This window comes from Bos indicus x Bos taurus, chromosome 27, assembly GCF_003369695.1.
Source record: "Bos indicus x Bos taurus breed Angus x Brahman F1 hybrid chromosome 27, Bos_hybrid_MaternalHap_v2.0, whole genome shotgun sequence".
NCBI lineage: Eukaryota > Metazoa > Chordata > Mammalia > Artiodactyla > Bovidae > Bos > Bos indicus x Bos taurus.
This window is the reverse complement of record NC_040102.1, coordinates 6325261-6334722: the sequence shown is the minus strand read 5'-3', so window position 1 is coordinate 6334722 and position 9462 is coordinate 6325261.

Below are 9462 nucleotides of genomic sequence, written 5' to 3'. Positions count from 1 at the left end.
CCCACTTTTTGATTGGGTCGTTTATTTTTCTGGAATTGAGCTGCAGGAGTTGCTTGTATATTTTTTAGATTAATGCTTTGTCCATTGCTTTGTCTGCTATTATTTTCTCCTATTCTGAAGGCTGTCTTTTCACCTTGCTTATAGTTTCCTTTGTTGTGCAGAAGCTTTTAATTTTAATTAGATCCCATTTGTTTATTTTTGCTTTTATTTCCAATATTCTGGGAGGTGAGTCATAGAGGATCCTGCTGTGGTTTATGTCAGAGAGTTTTCCTCTAGGAGTTTTATAGTTTCTGGTCTTACATTTAGATCTTTAATCCATTTTGAGTTTATTTTTGTATATAGTGTTAGAAAGTGTTCTAGTTTCATTCTTTTACAAATGGTTGACCAGTTTTCCCAGCACCACTTGCTAAAGAGATTGAACCAGGAAGAAATAGAAAATCTTAACAGACCCATCACAAGCATGGAAATTGAAACTATAATCAGAAATCTTCCAACAAACAAAAGCCCAGGACCAGATGGCTTCACAGCTGAATTCTACCAAAAATTTAGAGAAGAGCTAACACCTATCCTACTCAAACTCTTCCAGAACATTGCAGAAGAAGGTAAACTCATTCTATGAGATCACCATCACCCTAATACCAAAACCTGACAAAGATGCCACAAAAAAAGAAAACTACAGGGCAATCCATCCTAAAGGAGACCAGTCCTGAGTGTTCATTGGAAGGATTGATGTTGAGGCTGAAACTCCGATACTTTGGCCACCTGATGTGAAGTGTTGACTCATTGGAAAAGACCCTGATGCTGGAGGGATTGTGGGCAGGAGGAGAAGGGGATGACAGACGATAAGATGGCTGGATGGCATCATTGACTCAATGCACATGAGTTTAGGTGAACTCTGGGAGTTGGTGATAGACAGGGAGGCCTGGCATGCTGCAATTCATGGGGTCACAAAGAGTTGGACATGACTGATCGACTGAACTGAACTGAACAGGCCAATATCACTGATGAACATAGATGAAAAAAATCCCTAACAAAATTCTAGCAAACAGAATCCAACAACATATTTAAAAGATCATACATTATGACCAAGTGGGCGTTATCCCAGGGATGCAAGGATTCTTCAATATCCACAAATCAATCAATGTAATACACCACATTAACAAATTGAAAAAGAAAAACCATATGATTATCTCAATAGATGCAAAGAAAGCCTTTGACAAAATTCAACATCCATTTATCATAAAAACCCTACAGAAAGCAGGAATAGAAGGAACATACCTCAACATAATAAAAGCTATATATGACAAACCCACAGCAAACATTATCCTCAATGGTGAAAAATTGAAAGCATTTTCCCTAAAGTCAGGAACAAGACAAGGGTGCCCACTCTCACCACTACTATTCAACATAGTTTTGGAAGTTTTGGCCACAGCAATCAGAGCAGAAAAAGAAATAAAAGGAATCCAGATGGAAAAGAAGAAGTAAAACTCTCACTGTTTGCAGATGACATGATCCTCTACATAGAAAACCCTAAAGACTCTACCAGAAAATTATTAGAGCTAATCAATGAATATAGTAAAGTTTCAGGATATAAAATCAACACACAGAAATCCCTTGAAATCCTATACACTAGCAATGAGAAAACAGAAAGAGAAATTAAGGTAACAATTCCATTCACCATTGCAATGAAAAGAATAAAATACTTAGGAATATATCTACCTAAAGAAACAAAAAACCTATATAGAGAGAACTATAAAACACTGGTGAAAGAAATCAAAGAGGACACAAACAGATATAGAAATATACTGTGTTCATGGATTGGAAGAATCAATATAGTGAAAATGAGTATACTACCCAAAGCAATCTATAGATTCAATGCAATCTCTATCAAGCTATCAATGGTATTTTTCAGAGAACTAGAACAAATAATTTCACAATCTGTATGGAAATACAAAAAACCTTGAAAAGCCAAAGCAATATTGAGAAAGAAGAATGGAACTGGAGGAATCAACCTGCCTGACTTCAGTCTCTACTACAAAGCTGCAGTCATCAAGGCAGTATAGTACTGGCACAAAGACAGATATATAGATCAATGGAACAAAATAGAAAGCCCGGAGAAAAATCCATGCACCTATGGACACTTTATCTTTGACAAAGGAGGCAAGAATATACAATGGAGATGTCTGGCTTTCTGATGAGCCCATAATGCTAATCCTTCCAGTTCAGAATCAGGGACAATGGATGCACTGTTGATTTCAGCCAAGTGATCAGGTTCCCTGTTATATTTTCTTTCTTCTGTTATCTCAGGTACATGTGCATCTACAGGAAAAACTGAAACATTAGTCTGTGAATGTATTTCCCAAATATCTTGCCACAATTCCTTTCTCCATATGTGTTTAGATCCAAGTTCCCAGTTATGTTTTCTCTATTGAGGAATCCAGGTAGTAAGACCATTAGTTACTGACCATGAATCTGCATAGATATGACATTCTTTAAAATCCTCTGCCCACCACACTTGGAAAACTGCAAGTAACTCAGCAAATTGACTACTTTCCCCTTCCCCTTCAGTGGTCATTACTCTTTGAGTTGCGGGATTATAAGGCACAGCTTTCCAATGTCAGGTTGCCTCCGCATATGTAGTAGATGCATGGTGCTTTTGCTCCTTAGCTAACTGTTAATATTCTATTTCCTGTTTTATGGGTGATTCTTCTGTTGGTTTTTGATATTGTAATTGGGAAGCTTCTTCATCAGAACAGTCAAACACTCATTCATGTAATAACAGAAGGCCAGATGGCCCGCCCAGGTTTTGCCTGGTCTTGAGTATACCATTTTCATTTAATTATACTAGACTCTTGAGCATAATCAATTCTGAGAGTTTGGGGGGTACTCATAACCCAAGTTATAATAGGAATATTTGACCTTAATTGTACTTCATGATATAAAGTCATAGCCTCTGTGTCAATTAATGCCCAATAGCAGGCTACCAATTGTTTTTCAGAAGGAGTGCTGGCATTAGGAATTTTTTGTAACCAACATCCTAGAAGCATTCTTCCCCCTTCTTGTTTTTGCCATAGACTCCAGTTTGCATAATTCTCATCCATAGACACCTGTAATTTCATAGGGCCTTCTCTAATGGGCCATAAATCCAAAGCAGTTTGAATGGCTATTTTAGCTTGTTCAAAAGCCAACTTCTGTGCCTCTCCCCATTCAAAATTATATTTCTTCCTGACTACTTTATAAAGAGATTGTAATATCTGCCTGAGATGAAGAATATGCTGCCTCCAAAAGCCAAATGATCCTATAAACTTTTGGGACTGTTTCTTAGGTTGGGGAGGAACAAGCTCCAAAATTTTCTGCTTGCCTTTAGGGAGTATTTCTTGTTTTCCTTTGTTCCAAATTATTCCTAAAATTTTTACTGATTGTCTTGGCCCTTGAATTTTTTCAGGATTTATTTCCCATCCTTTCATTTTTATGGGCTGGATAATTACATCCAGCTGAGTCCTCACTTGTTCTTCATCAGATCCTTCTAAGAGATTATCATCAATATAATGAGTAATCTGCATTCCTGTAGGTAGAGCCACCTCATCCAAATGCTTAGCAGCAATACCATGATAAATTGTAGGGCTATGAATATATCCTTGGAGTAGTGTAGTAAAGGTATACTGTTGCCCCTGCTGTGTGAAGACAAACTGATCCCACTGTTCGGGATCAATAAAGAAAGCATTAGCTAAATCTATGACAGCATACCAAGTACCAGCATGTTTCTGCACTTATTCAATTAAAGTTAACAACATCAGGGATGGCTGAAGTTAAAAGCCTAGTGTGTTTGTTAAGTTCTCTGTAGTCTACTGTCACCCTCCAAGATCCATCCGGTTTCCTTACAGGCCATACAGGATTATTTCATTCCATTCGAGCAGGAATTAAGACTCCTGCATCAACATGTTCTTTAATAGTGTTAGTAATTTCTTCTTGCCCTCCCTGGAATACAGTACTGCTTTTGTGTGACCATCTCAGTAGTTTCTGGGAGGGTCACTGGAGGCTCCAACAATTTTCCCACTACCACTGGAGCTACTAATTTAATCATGTGCACACCAAATTGGTATTTTCCTTCCTCTAAGTTTAAAGTGAGCCCCTTTAAAATATCTATTCCAATTATGTATTACGGAATGAGAACTATCATAACTTGATATTCTCTTTTAGGTAAATAGCTAATTTTCATGTATAATGAGGTTTGTACAGCTTTAGAGTCTTTGCCTCCTAATCCTGAAATAATAACTGCTCCTTAAAGATATTTGGATTTTCATAAGTTAAATTGGCCTCCAGCCCAGTATCAACTAATGCTTTAATAATTGTTTTAGATCCATTTTCTCAAAATATCTGAATTTGCACATGTAGGTAGATGTCTTTAGTAACCAATCTGACTTGGAAAGCTCCAGGGCTTGGCCTTCCCTTCATTTGGGCAACAAATCTGAATATAACAGAAGAAGGAGGAGGAGAAATGACCTGGGAAAATGGATTATTGTTTCCAAGATCTTTAGTTTCTACTTCAGACTTTTGAATATGAAGGCCTTTCTCTTTATGCTTCCTGGTAGTTCAGACAGTAAAGAATCCACCTGTAATGCAAGAGACCTGGGTTTGATCCCTGGGTTAGGAAGATCATCTGGAGGAGGGCATGGCACTCCAGTATTCTTGCCTGGAGAATCTCCATGGATAGAGGAGCTTGGTGGGCTACAGTCCATGGGGTTGCAAAGAGTCAGACACGACAGAGCAACTAAGTGCAGAGCTTTATACTTCTGCCATAATGCCACAATTGTTTTTCCATCAATTTCTGCAAAAGACCCTCCAGTTTTCAACAGTGCAGCAAACATATCTTTCCTGACATTTGGTGCTTGCCATTGCCATTATTTCCACCATTACCTTTTGCCTTGGGAGTTTCCCATTCTCCCAGATCTCCTAATTGCTGCACTTTCTCAATAACTTCCTGAATTGGGCTTCCAGTTTCAGAGAACAATGCTGCTGCTGCTGCTGCTGCTAAGTCGCTTCAGTCATGTCCGACTCTGTGAGACCCCCATAGACAGCCACCCACCAGGCCCTCCATCCCTGGGATTCTCCATGCAAGAACACTGGAGTGGGTTGCCATTTCCTTCTCCAATGCATGAAAGTGAAAAGTGAAAGTGAAGTTGCTCAGTCATGTCCAACTCTTCGCAACCCCATGGACTAAAGCCCACTAGGCTCCTCCGTCCATGGGATGTTCCAGGCAAGAGTACTGGAGTGGGGTGCCATTGCCTTCTCTGTCAGAGAACAAGAAAATCACAATAATGTTCTTATATGCCGCTGGAGCAGTTTTAATAATTTGGTTACAGCTACTTGCATCCAAAGCAGTATCATGTATAGTAGCTGGTCCCTGTCTATTATATAGAGAAATTTTCATACCCTCTTCCTTCAATCTTTGTATATACTCCCATAGCATATACCAAGATTTGGTGCAGGCTGGCCAAGAGCCAAGAGTAGGGCATTTAATTCCATGTCCCGAAGCACATAATTGTAGCAAAGCTACAGGTCCCTGCCCATAATTAATATTCCAATCACCAAAGGCTTGTTGAACTTGTGGGTCATGGAATATAGGGATAAATTTAATACAGTCTTGGTCATCTGGAACTATTCCATGACCCCCTGTTTCAGATAGTTGGACCAGCCAGGCTACAAGCGGCTCTCCGGCCTGTTGCATGCTGTGGGACGGTATATCATTTATCTCTTCTGTATAATCCTTGTATATCATTTTAGTTGTGGGAGCATGGCCCCCTCTTTGCTCCATCTTTCCACGTAAAGCCAGTTCTGCCTGACAAAGTTCTCCTTCCTTTGACTTTTCTACACTATCATCATCATCCATGTATTCATCATCTTCCTCATTATCCCAGATATCACTGTCCCAGGTAGCAGGGTCCCAATCAGGCAGGCATGGGCCAAGACAACCTGTACCTTGTGTTGACTGATTCACCCCTTGCTGTGAAGATAATTTGTATTTAGCCCCATGCACTGCTGCTTTCTCTGACACTGTCTGGTATCTAGAAACTTGATCAGGTAAGACTCAATTTTGACATTGCAACATAGCCGTGTGGCTTTGTAAATCCAGCATTTCTTTTTCTATTTGTACCTTTTCAGTTTCCAATTCTGCCTTCCTAGCATGTATTTTCCTACAAGCCATGAACAAACACCAACCTTGTCTTCCAAAAAAGAATCTGTTCCTTAGCTTTCTCCAAGTTAACCATGGGAAGCTGCCCCAACATGTCCAGTGGCTCAGCACACCACATTACAGTGTCCCAGTTTTCACATAGTCCAGCTCCCTTTCTCATTCCCGAGCTAAACTGCTGAAAGAAGGATCTTCCCATTCCGGAATAGGATCAACTTTACCATGAAAAAGCAATCACATCTCGAAACATGCTGACTATGCCAAAAACATTTTGCTTTGCTTCAGTGGTTCTTTTAAAGAATTCAAGATGTAGTCCACAGGTTGGTAACAGAAACCAATTTATTAAAGTATTAGGCTAGAATAGGCTAGTAAAAATCAAGGATCAAAGTGAAAGGAAAGAAGTGAATTTACAATAGCACTTAGCAAATGAGTCTCACCCGTCCAGGGGAAAGCACCTTCCTCTGGCTCGCAGCAGCTGCGCAGTCGCCGTGGTCAGTGCACCAGAGTCCCAGTGGGAGCATCATCCACTACATGCATCCATGCATGGAGGGGACCTCGCCGTGAGTCTAGGTGTGTGCCATTTTATAACTTACAAAGTTCTTTGTTCTCAAAGGAATTCAAAGAGTTTGTACATGAGGGAAATGGAAAAAAAACCTGATTGGCCCTTTGATTGGCCAGATCAAAGGAGAAAAATGGTATTCCCCAAACCCTACTGTTCCCGATCTTTATCTACTGTTGATGCTTTTCCCCTTTCTTGGTGGATGTTTTCATGATGCTCCCATTCTTCATGATGTTTAAGTACATAAGCTGTTTAAGTACAAGTAATGTCTAAGTACACATGTTGTTTGGGTACAAGCAATGAACACAGTACATCAGGTCACCATCTGGTACATGCTTCATCAAAACGGTGACCTAATGGCATAACTTTAAATTATTAAATAACATTTTTATTATTATTAAATAAAATTTTGTTATTAGATATTATTATTAAATAATGTTTTATTATTTAATATTATTAAATATTATGTACTATTATTATTCAATAACATTTTTATTATTAAATAACATTAAGTAACAAAATTATTAAATAACATTAAATTTTAACCACGGCACTACAAGTGACACCTAGGAGGCAGGGGCTGCAACAGTCCTTTGGGCCCTTAAGAGGCCAAAAGACTCTACCTCCAACCACTAAACTAAAAAAAGGGAATCTGTGAGTCTGTCCTCAGATTAAGCCCATTTTTCCTGTTGGCATTAAAGTTTTACATCACTTTCTTCCTGTCTCATCAACAGGTATAACAATCCTCCCATGAAGGAGTGGTTTGTGAGCTGATTGACTAATCGGAAGAGATGGAGACAACTACTTTCAGATTTTTAATGGGCTTGTCAGAAAAAAAAACAAATTGGTGATGTCTAGTTCCTAGACAATAAATCTACTTTGTCTAAAAGCCCCAGAAGAATGGAGAGGGCTGACTCTGAATGATAAATTCTCTATCTGTTCAGCCCTCTCATTTCCCAATGCATCTTACCTGGAACAGGCAGCAAGAACAAAAAGAGCAACACAAAGAGAAGGCAGAAGAGCCTCATGGCTGGCTGGCTTTCCAGCTGAGACTGGACAGGATGGTGTGCTCACTCACTTTATAAAGGCTCCAGGTCCACAGCCATAGGGAGAAGCATTCAGCAGCTGCAATTCCTATAATATTACAGTGATGACAATATGACGTATTTCCTGATGCTTCATGCCAAGGTTCCTTACAAAGCAGACCACACCCATTCCCCCCAGGAGTTAATTACAAATCTCAGAGCTTGAGGTGAGTGAGCACAGGGCTGTTTTGATGCCTCTGAGCTCTGGGTGCTCCTGTAGGGCTGCCTTATGTCTGGCTGTCTGCAACGGGAAAGACCTGCCCACTCCTGGATGCATTCCTGGGGCATGTAGCTGGGAGCTCACCTGTGCCCACTGTGGTCCTTCTATGCTTTTACCTTCTTCCTAAAGTCCTGGGAGAGTCTGAGGGCTGCTAGGAGCCACATCAGTCCAGTCCAAAGCTGGTATATTCAGAATCTAGGTGTAAACTGGGGCTGGGTCTCGCCCTAAGCCTGCAGAGATACCAGAAATGGTTATGAACCAAGATAAGCTTTTAAGTAGTGTGGAAAGGGAGGAAAAGTGGGCTGCATTCTGGAGACATTGCCTTGGCCTGTGATGGAGTGTGACATCTCAGGTCAAACACAGCTTATACTTTACTGCGGTCTGAAAACCACCAAATTCATGACTCAGGAAGGTGTCTCATTTTCCTTTATCAGAGACAGATGGATGATGTATTTAATGTGCTGGTGTCTCCTTACTGATGGTGTCACTCCCTCTACAAATGAGGGGCTTTGGAAGATGTATTTATGACCTCCTCCTCCTCCTGAGAAAAAGAAGGAGGTTTCTGTGCAATGTTAACAGAAAGAACAAGGTTTCTGAGAAAGTTCTGAGAGAAAGAATGTGCTTTGTGGGAGAATCCTGACATAAAAAAGAATGTTTCTGAAGAATCCTCAGAGTACAAAGTAAGTTTCTGAGGAAATTCTGACAGAAAAAGTTTTCTGAGGGGAATCTGACAAAAAATTAGATTCTGAAGATATTTTGAGAGAAAGAAGGTTTCTGAGGGAATTTTGACAGGAGTTTTCTGAGGGGAATCTGAAAGAAAGATGGATGTTTCTGAGGATATTTTGAGAAAGAGAAAGCAGTTTCTGAGGGAATATAGATAGAAAGATGTATGTTTTTGAGAGAATTCTCATAGAATGAAGGATGATTCTGAAGGAATTGTCACAAACAGAAGGAGGTTTCTGATGGAATTCTGACAGAAAGAAGGTTTCTGTGGGAAATGATGAAAAGTAGGAGATTTCTGAGGTAATTCTGACTGAAAGAGTGATTTTTTTAAAAGACTGTTTTCATCTATAGGTTTTATAGAATATTGAGTAGAGTTTCCTGTGGTATACAGTAGGTCCTTATGGATTATCTGTTTTATATGTAGTTGTGTGTACATTGTTGTTCTTCAGTCAGTAAGTTGTGTCTGACTCTTTGTGACCCAATGGACTGCAATATGCCACACTTTCCTGTCCTTCACTATCTTTTGGAATTTGCTCAAATTCATGTCCATTTAGTTGATGGTGTTATCTAACCATCTCATCCTCTGTCACCACTTCTCCTTTTGCCTTTACTCTTTCCCAGCATCAGGGTCTTTTCCAATGAGTTGGCTCTTCACATCAGGTGGCCAAAGTATTAGAGTCCAGCA